We start from the raw sequence: 14,435 nt of genomic DNA on the forward strand, positions 1-14,435 counted from the left end.
GGATCAAAGTATGAGCTTTCCCCTGACTTCACTACATTTAATATGCCTACACAAAGCCAAACTAAACTAAATGTGTCACATATGTTGCCTTAAACCCCAAACCTTGTATATTTAATTCTTCTTACACCCTGACAGTCTCCAAAAGCGTCAAAATGTGTAGATGTCAGCTACGTTTGAATTAAAGGATTTCACTATTCCCAGAAATCTGAGCACCTTGGATTTCCCTTTTCTTTTTTTGGATATCCCTGTAGGCCTAAAAGAGTCCAAAGTGCATATTTATTCACACGTCCATTTCTAAATAATCTTTTCTACAGGATTTTTTGGTCACGGTGTTTGTAAAGCAGAAATACACTCCAGTTTTCCTTTAATAGAGACAGGAGAGTGAGGGATCCATGGGTAGGCAAACAGCAAGGTGCCCAGTGTCTCTGGCTTTTCTTACTCCGTGTACATTTACTTTCACAGTGGTAAAGTGGCTGAGAGAGTGGAAGAGTCGATGTTCTGCTTCACGGGTTACAAAGCCAGATTTCTTTAATGTAATGTCAATTTGACAAGCTAGAGATAAAAAAAAAACAAGCTTTGTCCTGCTCGGGCCACCCAGCCTGTGTAGTGAAATCCATTAAGAGCAAACAGTGCTGTGATTGACAGATACTGCAGGGAGTCGCCAGGTGTTTGGCTCCTTTCTCCACTTAGCAAATAGTGACTCTGACTGGAATGAAGCAACAATTAGCCAATCGCTCTGCTGACACTCAGAATGAATGATTGATTTTAAAACAATGAAATAAACAGTGATCAATCTGAAAACCACTGAAAAGATGGAATATATCAACATTGCACGTCTGACTGAAGCAGTTCTTTATTTGTTTTACTGCCACATGGATGTACAGGAAGATAACTGGCTAAATTGGTCAACAGACAGGCAACAAACTACATTCTGAGAGTCTGAACTCTTTCATTTCATCTCTCAAGCAGCCAACAGTGACAACCTACTTGCTTACACTGTGGAAAAGTCCAAATTGGTCAATATGGTCACTTCCAATCCAAGTCAAACAGCAAAATGTGATGGCAACTTTACCTTGAAAGAAGGCAAAGAATACCAAAACCCTGCCATTCATCCATTCAGTGATCATGACTCCTCTGCATAGAATAAACAAATAACACCTTGAACACCTTCTGAACTTAATACTAGAAGTCGACTGATACGGGTTTTTTAAGGCCGATGCCGATACCAATTTTTTTGTATAAATTTTATGTCAGTCTTAACCGATCCCTGCTGATTTTTTTGGGCCGATTTTTTTTTTTATAAAAATGACACAGTGATAACAAATGTTACACAAGTCTCAATTTAAACAAAAAAAGAAATATTCATTAACAAAACAAACAAAACATATTAACAGCTGGATAGCAAACAATGTGTATGTTGTTCTAGGCCTGGAGGTGGTGGCGCCTCAGATGATCCACATATTTGATGTGTTTTTCTTTTTTCCGGTATCAGCAGCAGCTCACCAGAGAATGGCAGGTGTTGCACCGAGCCTTGCCTGCTATTGGCTCAGTGAAATGGGATAACTGATCAGCGAACGCACGCACATATCGGCCGATGTCAATACAAGAAAAAAACGCGAATATTGGCCCGATACATTGGTCGACCTCTACTTAATACAGCAGATTAATGTCCTAAAGTAATCCAAAAATCTCAGTTACCAACATTTGCAGCAAGGAGTAAAAGCCATTTCACGCCTTAAAGTCGTAACCAATATCAAGTCAATATCAAGGTTCACTTTTTTTTTTTTTTTACACTGTTAACATTTGATCCGGTTAGTTTTTGGTTTAACATTGCAATCATACAAGTGAACTAAAGAATTATACTTTTATTCCTTCGTGAGCTTCATTTTCTTAATCTTGCCTTTGATTGGTATGTCATTTTCAAGCTTTTCCAGTATTTTACACCTGTTGTAAGTTGCATGTTTTAGATGAGTACTTACATACTAAAAGGGGAGATTTCACTGAACCATACCAACAGTGATGGTATTACACTTTTAGGAGGAACGGTCTTCATTTCAGATAGGCGACTCATTATTTTTACATTGAACATGTGATTATCTATAGTCTATAGATGTATATAGTCAGATTGCATGAGAAATACAGTAAGAATTTAAAGCATTTACAAGCACTTTATCCAAAATCCAAGCACTTCTTAAACCTTGAAAGTACAACATTTAAATTCAAGCATTTTCAAGGAATTCAAGCACCCGTAAGAACCCTGAGATAAGCTCTCTTGACCCCTCATTTTTACATTTACTCATGGAAAATAACAATTGTTTTGTGATATTTTTCCAACTGACTCATTAGAAAATTGTTGGACCACATGTCAGTCTCAAACATGTGGTCTGCTCCTCTCCCCATGAGCTACTGCAACTTGTTTTGTTGTTTCGTTTTTCCTTTTTTTCCGTTCCGACAATAGAACTAATTGGTCCAAAAGTCGGAACCATTTCACACTACCAAAAGTTTTCACACTACAAGCAAAAACCTTTTTTATCCAGACCGACACCACCTCTTTGAACCAAGACTCAGACTGTGGTGTGGGACATATTTCACACCTGTAATTTTGGTTTGGAGCATACAAAAAAAGTCAGAAAGTCAAATGAGGTAGGTGTGAAAGCTGCAAACAGCAACAAAAATGCTACATATTTAAGGCATATACTAAAAGTATAAATAAGAAAAGAAACAGCTTTTACACTTGATCTAGATTATGCATAAATGGATGCAGCTTGGTATTTCATACACCCACACATGCACACTTCAGGATAATCACTACCTTAGCTTGGCTTTCATACACACTCATACATCACAATCCCTCTGAATCATATCAAATGTGTCATTTTCTATCATATAAAAAAAAATCCACCAATCAAAAACAACCCAAACCAACCAAACGATGACTCAAAACGGAAACACAAGTTTTAACACATGAATGAGACTCTCCTCCTTTGCCGACTACAACATGTGCTCTGTGCAACACAACTTGTTTATTCATCTCTTTGAAGCATCACGGAGCAGCCTGCTTGATAAACACCAGCACACACTCACGTCACATCACAGGATTTTTGGCTAAGGTTCAAATTCTGCAAATTATGTGCATTGTGCAATAGTGATCCAGGAGGACAGATCCCACATTTAAATCTTTCTCCATTGACTTTCTTTGTGGCTTTAAACTATAGAAGCGTGGCATCTCCTGTTAGAGTGGAGCATCAACTTTGCCCCACATTTTGCTTAACCCATCTAGGCCTAAAACAGCTGGAAAATATGCCTGTAAAACCTCTGGGTGATTTTAAAATAAGCCCCTAAAACCTGAAGTTTTTCTGGAAATTCAACAGAAGTGTCAACGCTTCCTACAAAATAATAGATTTTTCAGCCTCTGTAGCAGATAGAAATTAAATTCAAAGTATTTGAGAGCTTATACCCGTCATTTGGTCTCTTTTTTAGTCATTTTGTGTCTGTTTTTAGTCGTTTTGTGTCTTTTTTTTGTCATTTTGTGTCTTTTTTTAGTCATTTTGCTTCTTTTTTTAGTCATTTTGTTTCTTTTTGTGTCTTTTTTGGTAATTTTGTGTCTTTTTTTGGTCATTTTGTGTCTTTTTTGGTCATTTTGTGTCTTGTTTTGGTTATTTTGTGTCTTGTTTTAGTTATTTTGTGTCTTTTTTGGTCATTTTGTGTCTATTTTTTAGTCATTTTGCATCTTTATGTGTCTTCTTTTGGTCATTTTGTGTCTTTCTTTGGTCATTTTGTGTCTTTTTTTGGTGATGATTTCAAAGTTCTGAAAAAGTCCCATGTTGCATTGCGACACTCCCACATGTATTCTGATGCATTTCATTGGCCAAGAGACCGAAAATAGGTGGAAAAAAACTACAAATACTACAAAACGACGTATCCGCTTTCCCGGCTTTAATGGTAGAATAACGCAACAACAGCGTCCCCGGTTTTAACGGTAGAAATGCGGTAATGCTTTCCCGCCTTAAATGGGTTAAAGTGGGGTCACATTTGAGAAGAAGCAACAAATTGGGCTAATTTTAAGCAAAACGGCTCACAGCCCAGTCTCTCTCTGCCTCTTTCTACTCCTGCGATGCCCCCAGGCTTCGTCTTTCTGCTCGCTCTGTTTGCATTCCTGTTGAGCTCTATTTAAAGGCTTCATCACTCCACTGGCTGGAGGAATGCACATCTGCAGTGAGACCCCGTCCCACTGTCTCTGTCTGTCTGTCTGTCTCTCTGTCTGTCTGTCTCTCTGTCTGTGTGTAAACTATTTGTTTCTAATTGTGGCCTTGAAGCATTAACCTTAACTGCTGCCCCGGAAATATAATTGTCCATATAAATATACAAAAAGAAAGTGCAGGATGAAGACTAATGTTGTTTATCAAATCAACAAGTGCTTTTGGATGACTCACAATTTGAACATTTCATCTATACACTGCCAAGTGTGTTTCTGTGCTGGTGTGTGTGAGCTAGAAGCATAACAGGTCAATGAAAGCCAATGCAACAACAGTGCCTTTGATGTACTGAGCTTTATGTTACTTTCCCCTATAAAAAAGGCAAATATGCAGCGCATGCATATAAACATACAGCTCACAAACAACACTTGCCACTAAAATAACACATAGACTGAGAGTAGGGCTGCAACGGTTATTTTCATTATCGATTTATCTGTTGACTATTTAAACGGTTAATTGATTCGCTATTTGGTCAATAAAATGTTGAAAAATATCAATCAGTGTTTCCCAAACCACAAGATGACGTCCTCAAATCTCTTGTTTTGTCCACAAACCAAAGAGATATTCAGTTTATTGTCATAAAGGAACAAAGAAACCAGAAATGTTCACACTGAAGAAGCTGACATCAGAGAATTTGGACTTATTGTCTTGAAAAAACTTGAGGAGTCTTTGAGAACAACCTGTGCAATGTTCATTCTTGTTATTACCTGTTGACTTGAAAATTCCATATGCTGCACTTTAGTTTTTGTAGAATGTAAGCTGTTGCGGGTTATTTTATTATTTTATTATGTTATTAGATTAATATTTTAACATTTGAATGGCCACAAAGCTGCAGCATTTGGGCATTTGTCCTTGTTGTTGTTGAATTTTATATTTAGGCAGCTGTGGCTCAGTTGGTAGAGCGGGTTGCCCACCGATCGGAGGGTTGGTGGTTCGATCCCTGACCATGGCAGCCTACATGTCGAAGTATCCTTGAGCAAGATACTGAACCCCAAATTGCTCCCGATGCTGCGTTCATCAGTGTGAAAATGAATTCCCAATGGTGGCAGGTGGCACCGTTTAGGGTAGCCTCTGCCACCAGTATGAATGTGTGGGTGAATGAGCGCAGTCTGTAGTGTAAAGCGCTTTAAGTAGTCGAAAATCGCTATATAAGTGCGGGTCCATTCATTAACTACCTCAGACATTGTGATTTCCTTTATTTGTTAAAGAAAAAGACTGCTGTCAGTCTGACCACATTAAATATCATCTTTATGTGTATGTAATTCTAAATCAAGAGAATTTTGAATGAATCCAACACATTACAATTAGTACTTTTATAATTGACACTTAACACTTCCTGTTAAGTTGTTATTAACTGAACTTGTAATGTAGATTTAATGAATAATATTGAGTGCAATCTGTTGCCTCATTTTTATTGAGTAGCTATTGTTTATCCTTTTTTTTTACAGTGTAACTTGGCTTACTTAAGTTGGTAACAATTAGAAAGATCAAGTTTATGATAATTGCTGTTTTTAAGTTTAATTAACTTAAAAAAAAAAAATAAGTAAATACACTTAGATTTAAAGTAAACGTAACAAGTAGATATCGAGTAAACCTAATTTAAGACTATCAGTTTATTACAGTTATTATAGTTTTTCAATAAAATAAGATTAAAACATTGAAGATGCATGCTGTGAGTTTGAAAAAAAAAAAAATCGGTATCGGCCAAAATCGGCATCGGCTTTTTTAAAAATCGGTGATCGGCCGGCAAAATTGCAACCTGTGCTGTCCCAATAACAAGTGCTCAAGGTGCCACACAAGCTAAAAAAGCACCAACAGGCAGACAAGCAGCATGACACATCCCCACTGTGAACAACATTGGAGTAAATGTCCCACTCTCCTCCTGTCCCGAGTAATGAGGCGGAGAACTTTTCGCCCCCCACATACGCAGCGCAAACCTCCTCCTCCACGGTTTAAAAACACCAAACTTACCTTGGAAAATGTCCCCGAGTCAAACAGGCATTATTATGTTGTCGCCTTCCATAGTTGGGACTTTGTCGAGTTGTTCTTCGGCTCCCCCGGACGGACTAGCGGGGCAGGAGAGCAACAAAGTCGGACAAGGAGGAGGTGGAGGAGAAGGAAGGGCGCCAGACGAGTCGGCCGCCGCCTGGTTGGAGGAGCCGGCTGTCAATCATCGTGTTAGTGGGCGGGTCCTGACTGTAAAGGGATTATGGAGGCTGAGCTGTCGACACTGATCCCAGGTCGGAGGTCTGAGGAATGTGGCATGGAAAAACAGATACAGGTCTCATGGCGCAGGGTTATCATGGTGCATGTTTGCATCACTTTTATGGAAAAATTTGGCAAAACAAACATTGCAAGGTTCTATTGGTTGTCTATGGTTGAGTCTGCTACACAGAAAATACATAACTTTAAAAAATAATTAAGCTTTAGTTTATTTATGGAAATTAATGTATGAAATGACTAAACTTAAACTTAAAAAAATAATGCAGCTTTAGATTATGGTAAAATGTATGCATGAAATGACCAAACCATATACATATTTTATATATATTAATTCATTAAAATATTATTATGATTATTATGATTATTATTATGATGATGATTATTATTAATATTATTAATAATAATAATAATATTTAATTGTTAAAATAATGATTATTATTTATAATTTATTTGTGAATTAATTCTGTATAATTTGATTATAAAATGACCAAACCCTATGTATGTTTTTTTTTATTAAATTATTATTATTATTATTATTATTTCATTGTTAAAATAATTATTATTATTTATAATTTATTTATGATTTAATTTTGTATAATTTGGATTAAATAACCCAATTATATGCAATTTTTGGTCTTGCTTTTAGGAGAAGACAGGAAAAAATATTATTACTATTATTATTATTATTGTTATTATTGTTATTATTATTAGTTCATTGTTAAAATAATAATGATTATTTTTTATAATTGATCTATTAATTAATTATGTATAATTTGGATTAAATAACCCAATTATATGCAATTTTTGGCCTTTGTTTTAGGAAAAGACAGGAAAAAATAGTAAAAAAAATAAATGAATAAATTGCTCCTAAATACACTAAGACAAAATGGTATGTATCGTTAATATGTTTTATTGTTGTTTATATTGTTAATACTTCATACATGTATACATGTTTGAATAAAACAACTTTAATCCACAAATGCTGTTTTTCTCAACCAGCTCGTTACGATCCAAGAGATTACAGCTGGCTGTCAAATAGTTTTTAACTGTTATCAATTCAATTTTCACAACAGCAAGCGTTGCTATTTTTTACTCAGCTGCCGTGCGAAATTGTTAATCCTACCCCATGAGACAGGACCTGATATATTTATTTGTTTGTTTGTTTGTGATGTAGCTCACCTGTTATGTGCTGACTGCAGGAACACATTAAACCCATTAATGGTTCCCATGCTCTTTGCTTTAGCGGACTATAAATCGGATGAAAGTAACATCTCATTATCCAAAGCAGTGACCTTTTACTCTCCCTCCTGAATGTAAATGGAGGCGGAAAAACACATCTGTCAATGTGACCCAGTGATGCAACAGTGCAGCCGCAAAATTACCGTAGGGTAGAATCAACACCACAGAAAAAGGTAGTAAAGAGTTCATAAGGGCAACATTTATTGCAGTGGTGCCATATTGGTTTGGTGTGCCTGATAAACTGTTAAGTCTATACTGTAATGTTTTATGTCTTGCATGATTATGGCACATTTTTATATAGAATTCATTCAACATTTTATTGTTTATATTCTTTTTTTTTTTAATGTCATATGCCAGATTTTTAGTATAATAGAAATAACTATGTGATGGCCATAATGATCTAACACTTCAAGTCCATTATACTTGCTATTTTTAGGTTTAATAACTTAACAAAAATAAGTAAACACAACTGTTCAGTTGTTCAGTTCACAACTGTTCATTTTACTTAATATATTTGATAAAATGTATTAAATATAAATGTGTCCTTCATTTTGAGGCAGTTGTTTAAGTAACTTTAATATAAAAAATGTTTGAGATAGAATCTGCTTATTTTGATCACATTAAATATAATCTTTATATGTATGTAATTCTAAATCAAGAGAATTTTGAATGAGTTCAACACAATAGAATTAGTCTGTTTTTAATTGACACTTAACACTTCCTGTTAAGTTGTTATTAACTGAACTTGTAAAGTAGTTAGATTTAATTAATAATTTGAGTGCAATCTGTTGCCTCATTTTTATTGAGTAGCTATTGTTTATCTTTTTTTTACAGTGTAACTTGGCTTACTTAAGTTGGTAACAATTAGAAAGATCAAGTTTATGATAATTGCTGTTTTTAAGTTTAATTAACTTTTAAAAAATTAAGTAAATACACTTAGATTTAAAGTAAACATAACAAGTAGATATCAAGTAAACCTAACCTAAGACTATCAGTTATATGTACTTACCTTTTTTAGTGCAATCGGTTTCCTAGATTCTTTTAAGTAAGCTCAACTTCTGACATTTTAGAGTGAAGGATGCAAATTCATTTATGTATATAAACTAAAATAGCAGAAATGTATGTACATGTCTTGTTTTTTTTACATTCTTTATTCTGTTTTCTATATCTATAGCTCTATATCTATAGCTATGACAACTAAAAAATAAAAATGATATATATATATATATATATCTTAAACTGTATATTTAACAACATATATGACTTTTTAAAGCTTGAAACAGTCACAATATCACACACAGTATAAGCTGTATGCTTTGTTTTCAGGCTGTTTATTTGTAGTGTAACTTTGACCTTTGACCTGGACAGACTGGGACAGAACAACTTGTATGAAAGCTGTGTCAGTGTGTGTGCAGCCCACTCATCAGACACACAACACTGACATCAATTATTCCACTGAAAAGGGGGATTTTCCAATTTGAGCAAATCCAGCCGCCCTCCTCCTGACCCCGACCTGACAGTTGGAGCTTCACTTTGTCTCATTAGGGGCAGTGGAAGTTTACCATCTCTCATTCTGCATGTTTTTCAAACTTTCAGTATTTTTTTTACATCTTAAAATATTTTTTCAGGCTGTCAGAGTGGTGTTAATTCAAATCATGGGTCTCAAACTTGCGGTCCTCGTGACGATATTTTGTGGCCCCCAGCTTGATATGAAAGTTTAATGTGAGTTTTATATGAATGGCACTTTACCGTGTTGTGTGTGGAAGGTCCCTCTTATTACTTTTTTGGTAATTTTGTCTTTTTTTAAAATTATTTTGTGTGTTTTGTCATTTTTAAATAATCTTTTTGGGAAGGGTCTTTTTTAGTAATTTTGTATATTTTTTTGGTCATGTTGTGTCTTTTTGGGTCATTTTGTGTCTTTTTTAAATAATTGTGTGTCTTTTTTAGTAATTTTGTGTCTTTTTTGGTCATTTTGTGTCTTTTAAATAATGTGTCTTTTTAGTCATCTTGTGTATTTTTTGGTCATGTTGTGTCTTTTTGGGTCATTTTGTGTCTTTTTTTAAATAATTTTGTGTCTTTTTTGGTCATTTTGTGTCTTTTTTTGATCATTTTGTGTCTTTTTTGGTCATTTTGTGTCTTTTTTGGTCATTTTGTGTCTTTTTTGGTCAGTTTGTGTCTTTTTTAAATAATTTTGTGTCCTTTTTGGTCATTTTGTGTCTTTTTTTTGTAATTTTGTGTCTTTTTTTGGTCATTTTGATACTGCCTCCAGCAGCCCCCAGGTAATTTGAGTTTGAGACCCCTGATTCAAATCGTCAATTTTGATGCTGTAGTTTGTGGTGTTGTTGGAGTACATCTGCTCTTTGTTTTCTGACTGCTTGTCCATCTGCATGGTTCTTTTTGTCTGACACAGACTCAATCTGCTCGTCCATCTGCTTCACTGTATGAGCCAACATACCTGTCAGTCTGATCCCATCTGCCTATCCTTTGTCTCACCTGTCTTTATCTACGCTTCCTCTGTCAGAGCTGTCAGTTTTTTTTAACTCAATGGAGTCTTTGGCTATTTTGTCCATTTTTGAATCCAAAATGTCTTTTTTGTCTTTTTTGTTCATTTTGTGTCTGTTGTTGTGTCTTTTTGAGTTATTTTGTTTCTTTTTTTTGGTCATTTTGTGTCTTTTTTTAGTAATTTGTGCCTCTTTTTAGTGCTTTAGTCCAACATAAAATGTGATTTTGAATCTTTCTTACTTTCAAAACACTATCATGCTCAATAAAGATAAGTAAATTAATTTTAAATGTTGCAAATGTGAAAAAAGGTTGCAAATATAACATATAAGAGGGTTACATCCAGTTTTATCATTTTATACTGCTTTTGGTGCTTTTGGAGACTCCAGATATCATTGAGTTATCTCTGCTGATGTAGTTTCGACTCTTTTTACATCACTTATCTCCCAACAATTCCTAAACTGACTAGTCTGTACAGTGCCTCTGCTTAAAATCAAACATTTTGTAGCACAAATATGCAGACGAATGGACTTAAATGCTTGAGTGTTTTTGCAAAATACTTTTTTTTTAAAGGAAATTGACTACTTACAATGTGCACTTACTGTATCCAAGCTTCTCTGTTGTCAAACACAGTGTTTGGTGCATTCTCTGACTATGAAATGCAGTAATTAAGCCTCCACAACCACCTGTTGCATTATGTAATGCAGTGTTGCTTCCCCCTGTTGGGCAGTCGCACTCATTACAGACAGGAGGCGAAACTTGGCAGAAAACTTGAGTTTGTATACATTATATATTACATACACACCATAAACCTCAAGAAAACTCTTGTTACTGGTCTAATAGTAAATAGTAGAAAAAACTATTTGCGGTCAAATCATTGCCATTATCCTCTGTGTTCTTGTACATGGTTTTTTTTGTACCAGTGTCGTCATAAGGTGCATGTTTGTTCATAGGCTGCCTGAACCTGTCTACTGTTTCTATTTAAAAATATATAAAGCACGGTATGGTGTTCATTTACATCATGGGTCTCAAACTCGCGGCCCACGGGCCAATTGTGGCCCTCGTGACGATATTTTGTGGCCCCCACCTTGATATGAAAGTTTAATGTGAGTTTTATATGAATGGCACTTTACCGTGTTGTATGTGGAAGGTCCCTTTAATTCCTATTTTTTGGTAATTTTGTGTCTTTTTTTGTAATTTTGTGTCTTTTTTTAAAATAATTGTGTGTCTTTTTTTTTAATAACTGTGTGTCTTTTTTGGTAACTCTGTGTCTTTTTTTGTCATTTTGTTTGTTTCTTAAGTAATTTAGTTTTTTTCTGTCATTTTGTGTCTTTTTTGTGTCATTTTGTGTCTTTTGGGTCATTTTGTGTCTTTTTTGTAATTTTGTGTCTTTTTTGTTCATTTTGTGTCTTTTTTTGTAATTTTGTGGGGTTTTTTGTAATTTTGTGTCTTTTTTGTTCATTTTGTGGTCATTTTGTGTCTTTTTTTTTTGTAATTTTGTGTCTTTTTTGTTCATTTTGTGGTCATTTTGTGTCTTTTTTTTGTAATTTCGTGTCTTTTTTTGGTCACTTTGATACTGCATCCAGCGGAGTCCAGGTAATTTGAGTTTGAGACCCCTGATTTACATAGAGAGGAGCCTCAACAAATAAATTAAAAATCCCTTAAAAGAAGCAGGTGTCCATTTTGGACAAATTCTCTGTTAAATCAGCAGAACACTATCACATAAATACCTAAAAAAATAAAATAATTACAGGAGCCTATCAGTTTAAAAACATGTCAGTCTTTTTCCATTGAGTAAACTTCTATAAGCCATTCATGTAGAGTGGGTGTCCATGGTCTGAGCCACGATGAAGTTAACATTTTTGCCACAAATAAAAGAATATACAGCAACAAAACCGTTCCCTTTTCCCATAACTTTGTTTATGGTTTAGTCTAACTTCAGTGGGACAAAATGTAATAGAAGTTGTCTGTTGTTGTATTTTTTAAAAGAAAGAATATTGACTCATTCCTTATTTCTCATTTCCTTTTCTTAAAAATCTGTTTGCAGGTTATGATCCTGCCAAATAAAAGACAAACAAATAACTATTCATGCTGCAAAAGAGCCTGCAGGCAAGAGCTAAATGGAGAGCTGAGAGAGTGGAAAGTTTCATGAAACTAAAAACCACTCCCATATGCAAAAAATACTGCGAGTTTAACCGATTATGAGTACTTCAATTTCATATAGCACATACAAAATCACAGTCATATATACATATAGGTATGTATGCATTATTATTCAGAGTCATATAACTGAAAAAGGAGCTGCTTACAGAAACAAACACAGGATTTTCACTCAACTCTGCAACTCACGTAAGCAACTCTTCACCAAACAGTCGGCCTAAAAATGTCATAATAAAATAATTTGACTGTCAGCTTGTTTTAGATGTCTTCTGCCCTCTAGTGGCCCAAACAATATATTTTGGCAGGGTATTCACCAGTTATTTTTGGAGCTTTAGGGCAACCTTCGGCAATTTTCAACCAGCTCTGAGTCACTGCAGCACCAGCAGTACATGCAGATAAACAATGTGTCCTCATGAATGGTTCATATGCAACAGGAATCCGTGAAATAGCCACGGATTTGCTTAACTCAAAATCCATGGAATAGCCACGGAATCACACTAATTTCTGTGAAAATGACACGGATTTCGATACAATGCAGGTTAATGACAGTCATATCCCGTGGCTATTCCAATATACAAAGTGATTATGTACATTCACTGAGTGAATATTTAGAAAATAAAACATATATTTCTCGCTAGAAATGTGATCAAAATCCATTTTTATGCAGAAACTTAGTCAAAATATTGAAAAATCTGACCGCCGGGACCTTGAAAGTCACGTGACTTGGAGCAAACCAATAGGAAAAAATATCCATGGAATAGCCACGGGATATGACTGTCATTAACTTGCATTGTAGCGAAATCTGTGTCAGTTTCACGGAAATTTGAGTGATTCCGTGGCTATTCCACGGATTTTGAGTGAAGCGAATCCATGGCTATTTCACGGATTCCTGTGAGACCAAGTTCTCTTATGATGATATCTTATATCATAAATAAATGCCTTCTATTTAATGTTTTGAAACATGGCAGCTGTTAAAACGTGAGCAACGCTGTTTTAAACATGTGGTTATGGTTGTGAAACTGAACCCCTTGGTTAGGATTAGAAAAAAGATCAGGGTTCAGTCAACTATTTCGTAACGACTAGAGACAGATACAGTATGTACAGTGGGTGATATAGGACATGACATATTTGAGTACAGAAGTTAATTTACAAGTTTACTAAAAACAGGTTGTGTAACAGGGGACACAAACTTGCCACCAGAAAACTCCTGTTTTTTACCACCCCTCCCATCTGCTCTTAAACCTCTGAAGTCCAGGAGATTTTGGTTCAAATTTTCTTAGCACGTACATTTGAGCGATCATACAACACAAACAAGGATGAATTCAAGAAACAACACAAGAATATGCAAGAACTAGAAAATTTCCTCTGGGGAATATTCTGAAAGGGCCACGGGGGCTACTGCCGGTGTGTGTACACTATGATGAGATTCTTCTATGCCCTTTAACCTCAAAATGTGTGTGTGTGTGTGTGTGTGTGTGTGTATGTGTGTGTGTGTGCGTACGTGTGTTTGAAGCATGTGTATGCATGTGTGAGGAGTGTGCACGCTTACGCACATGTGCGTGTGGCTGTATCTGTAACTGTAATCAGAGGTGGACTAACTGGAATTTCTGGCCTCGAACAGAAAGCATTTTTGGCAAAACCATAATACCTATCATTGATCCGACTTCACTTTGAGCGTCCTGAGTTCTTCCTGAACGTCTACATATGTTGGGGTTTTTTTGTTTTTTTTTAAGAAAAATGAAAAAATAGATTTGTTAGAGCGATCTAAAAAAACTGTTCCATCTCCCTTTTTCAGAAATCTTCCTGCGTTTTTAATGTGGGACCCAATGAGGCTGTTGGTGGTGTTGGTGGCGCATCCGTGCGTCCTACGCCCAAACTATAACTCTGACAGCTTTACCAGAGGATTGTGAGTGAGAAGACAAATTTTCCTACGTTTCTATGTATAAATTATTTCTGTAGAGTGGAATTTGCGGCCTGGAGCGCAGTTTTCACATTTATTTTCTGACAATTTTTTCTCTCCCTCTACACTCTGCCGATGATGTCACACACTGTGACACG

The 14,435-nt window shown here is 35.5% G+C and overlaps 1 protein-coding gene across 1 annotated transcript in view; it reads right to left on the reverse strand.

Moving 5' to 3' along the window:
• il11ra (interleukin 11 receptor, alpha) overlaps positions 1-6,472 on the reverse strand; it is a 94,546-nt gene extending 88,074 nt beyond the window's left edge. The window contains exon 1 of the mRNA XM_059357618.1: positions 6,228-6,472. The gene's annotated coding sequence lies outside the window, so the exon portion shown is untranslated. The remainder of the gene's footprint in view (positions 1-6,227) is intronic.
• Positions 6,473-14,435: the final 7,963 nt, after the last annotated feature.

The sequence above is a fragment of the Centropristis striata genome, chromosome 19 (assembly GCF_030273125.1).
Source record: "Centropristis striata isolate RG_2023a ecotype Rhode Island chromosome 19, C.striata_1.0, whole genome shotgun sequence".
In the NCBI taxonomy this organism is placed as follows: domain Eukaryota; kingdom Metazoa; phylum Chordata; class Actinopteri; order Perciformes; family Serranidae; genus Centropristis; species Centropristis striata.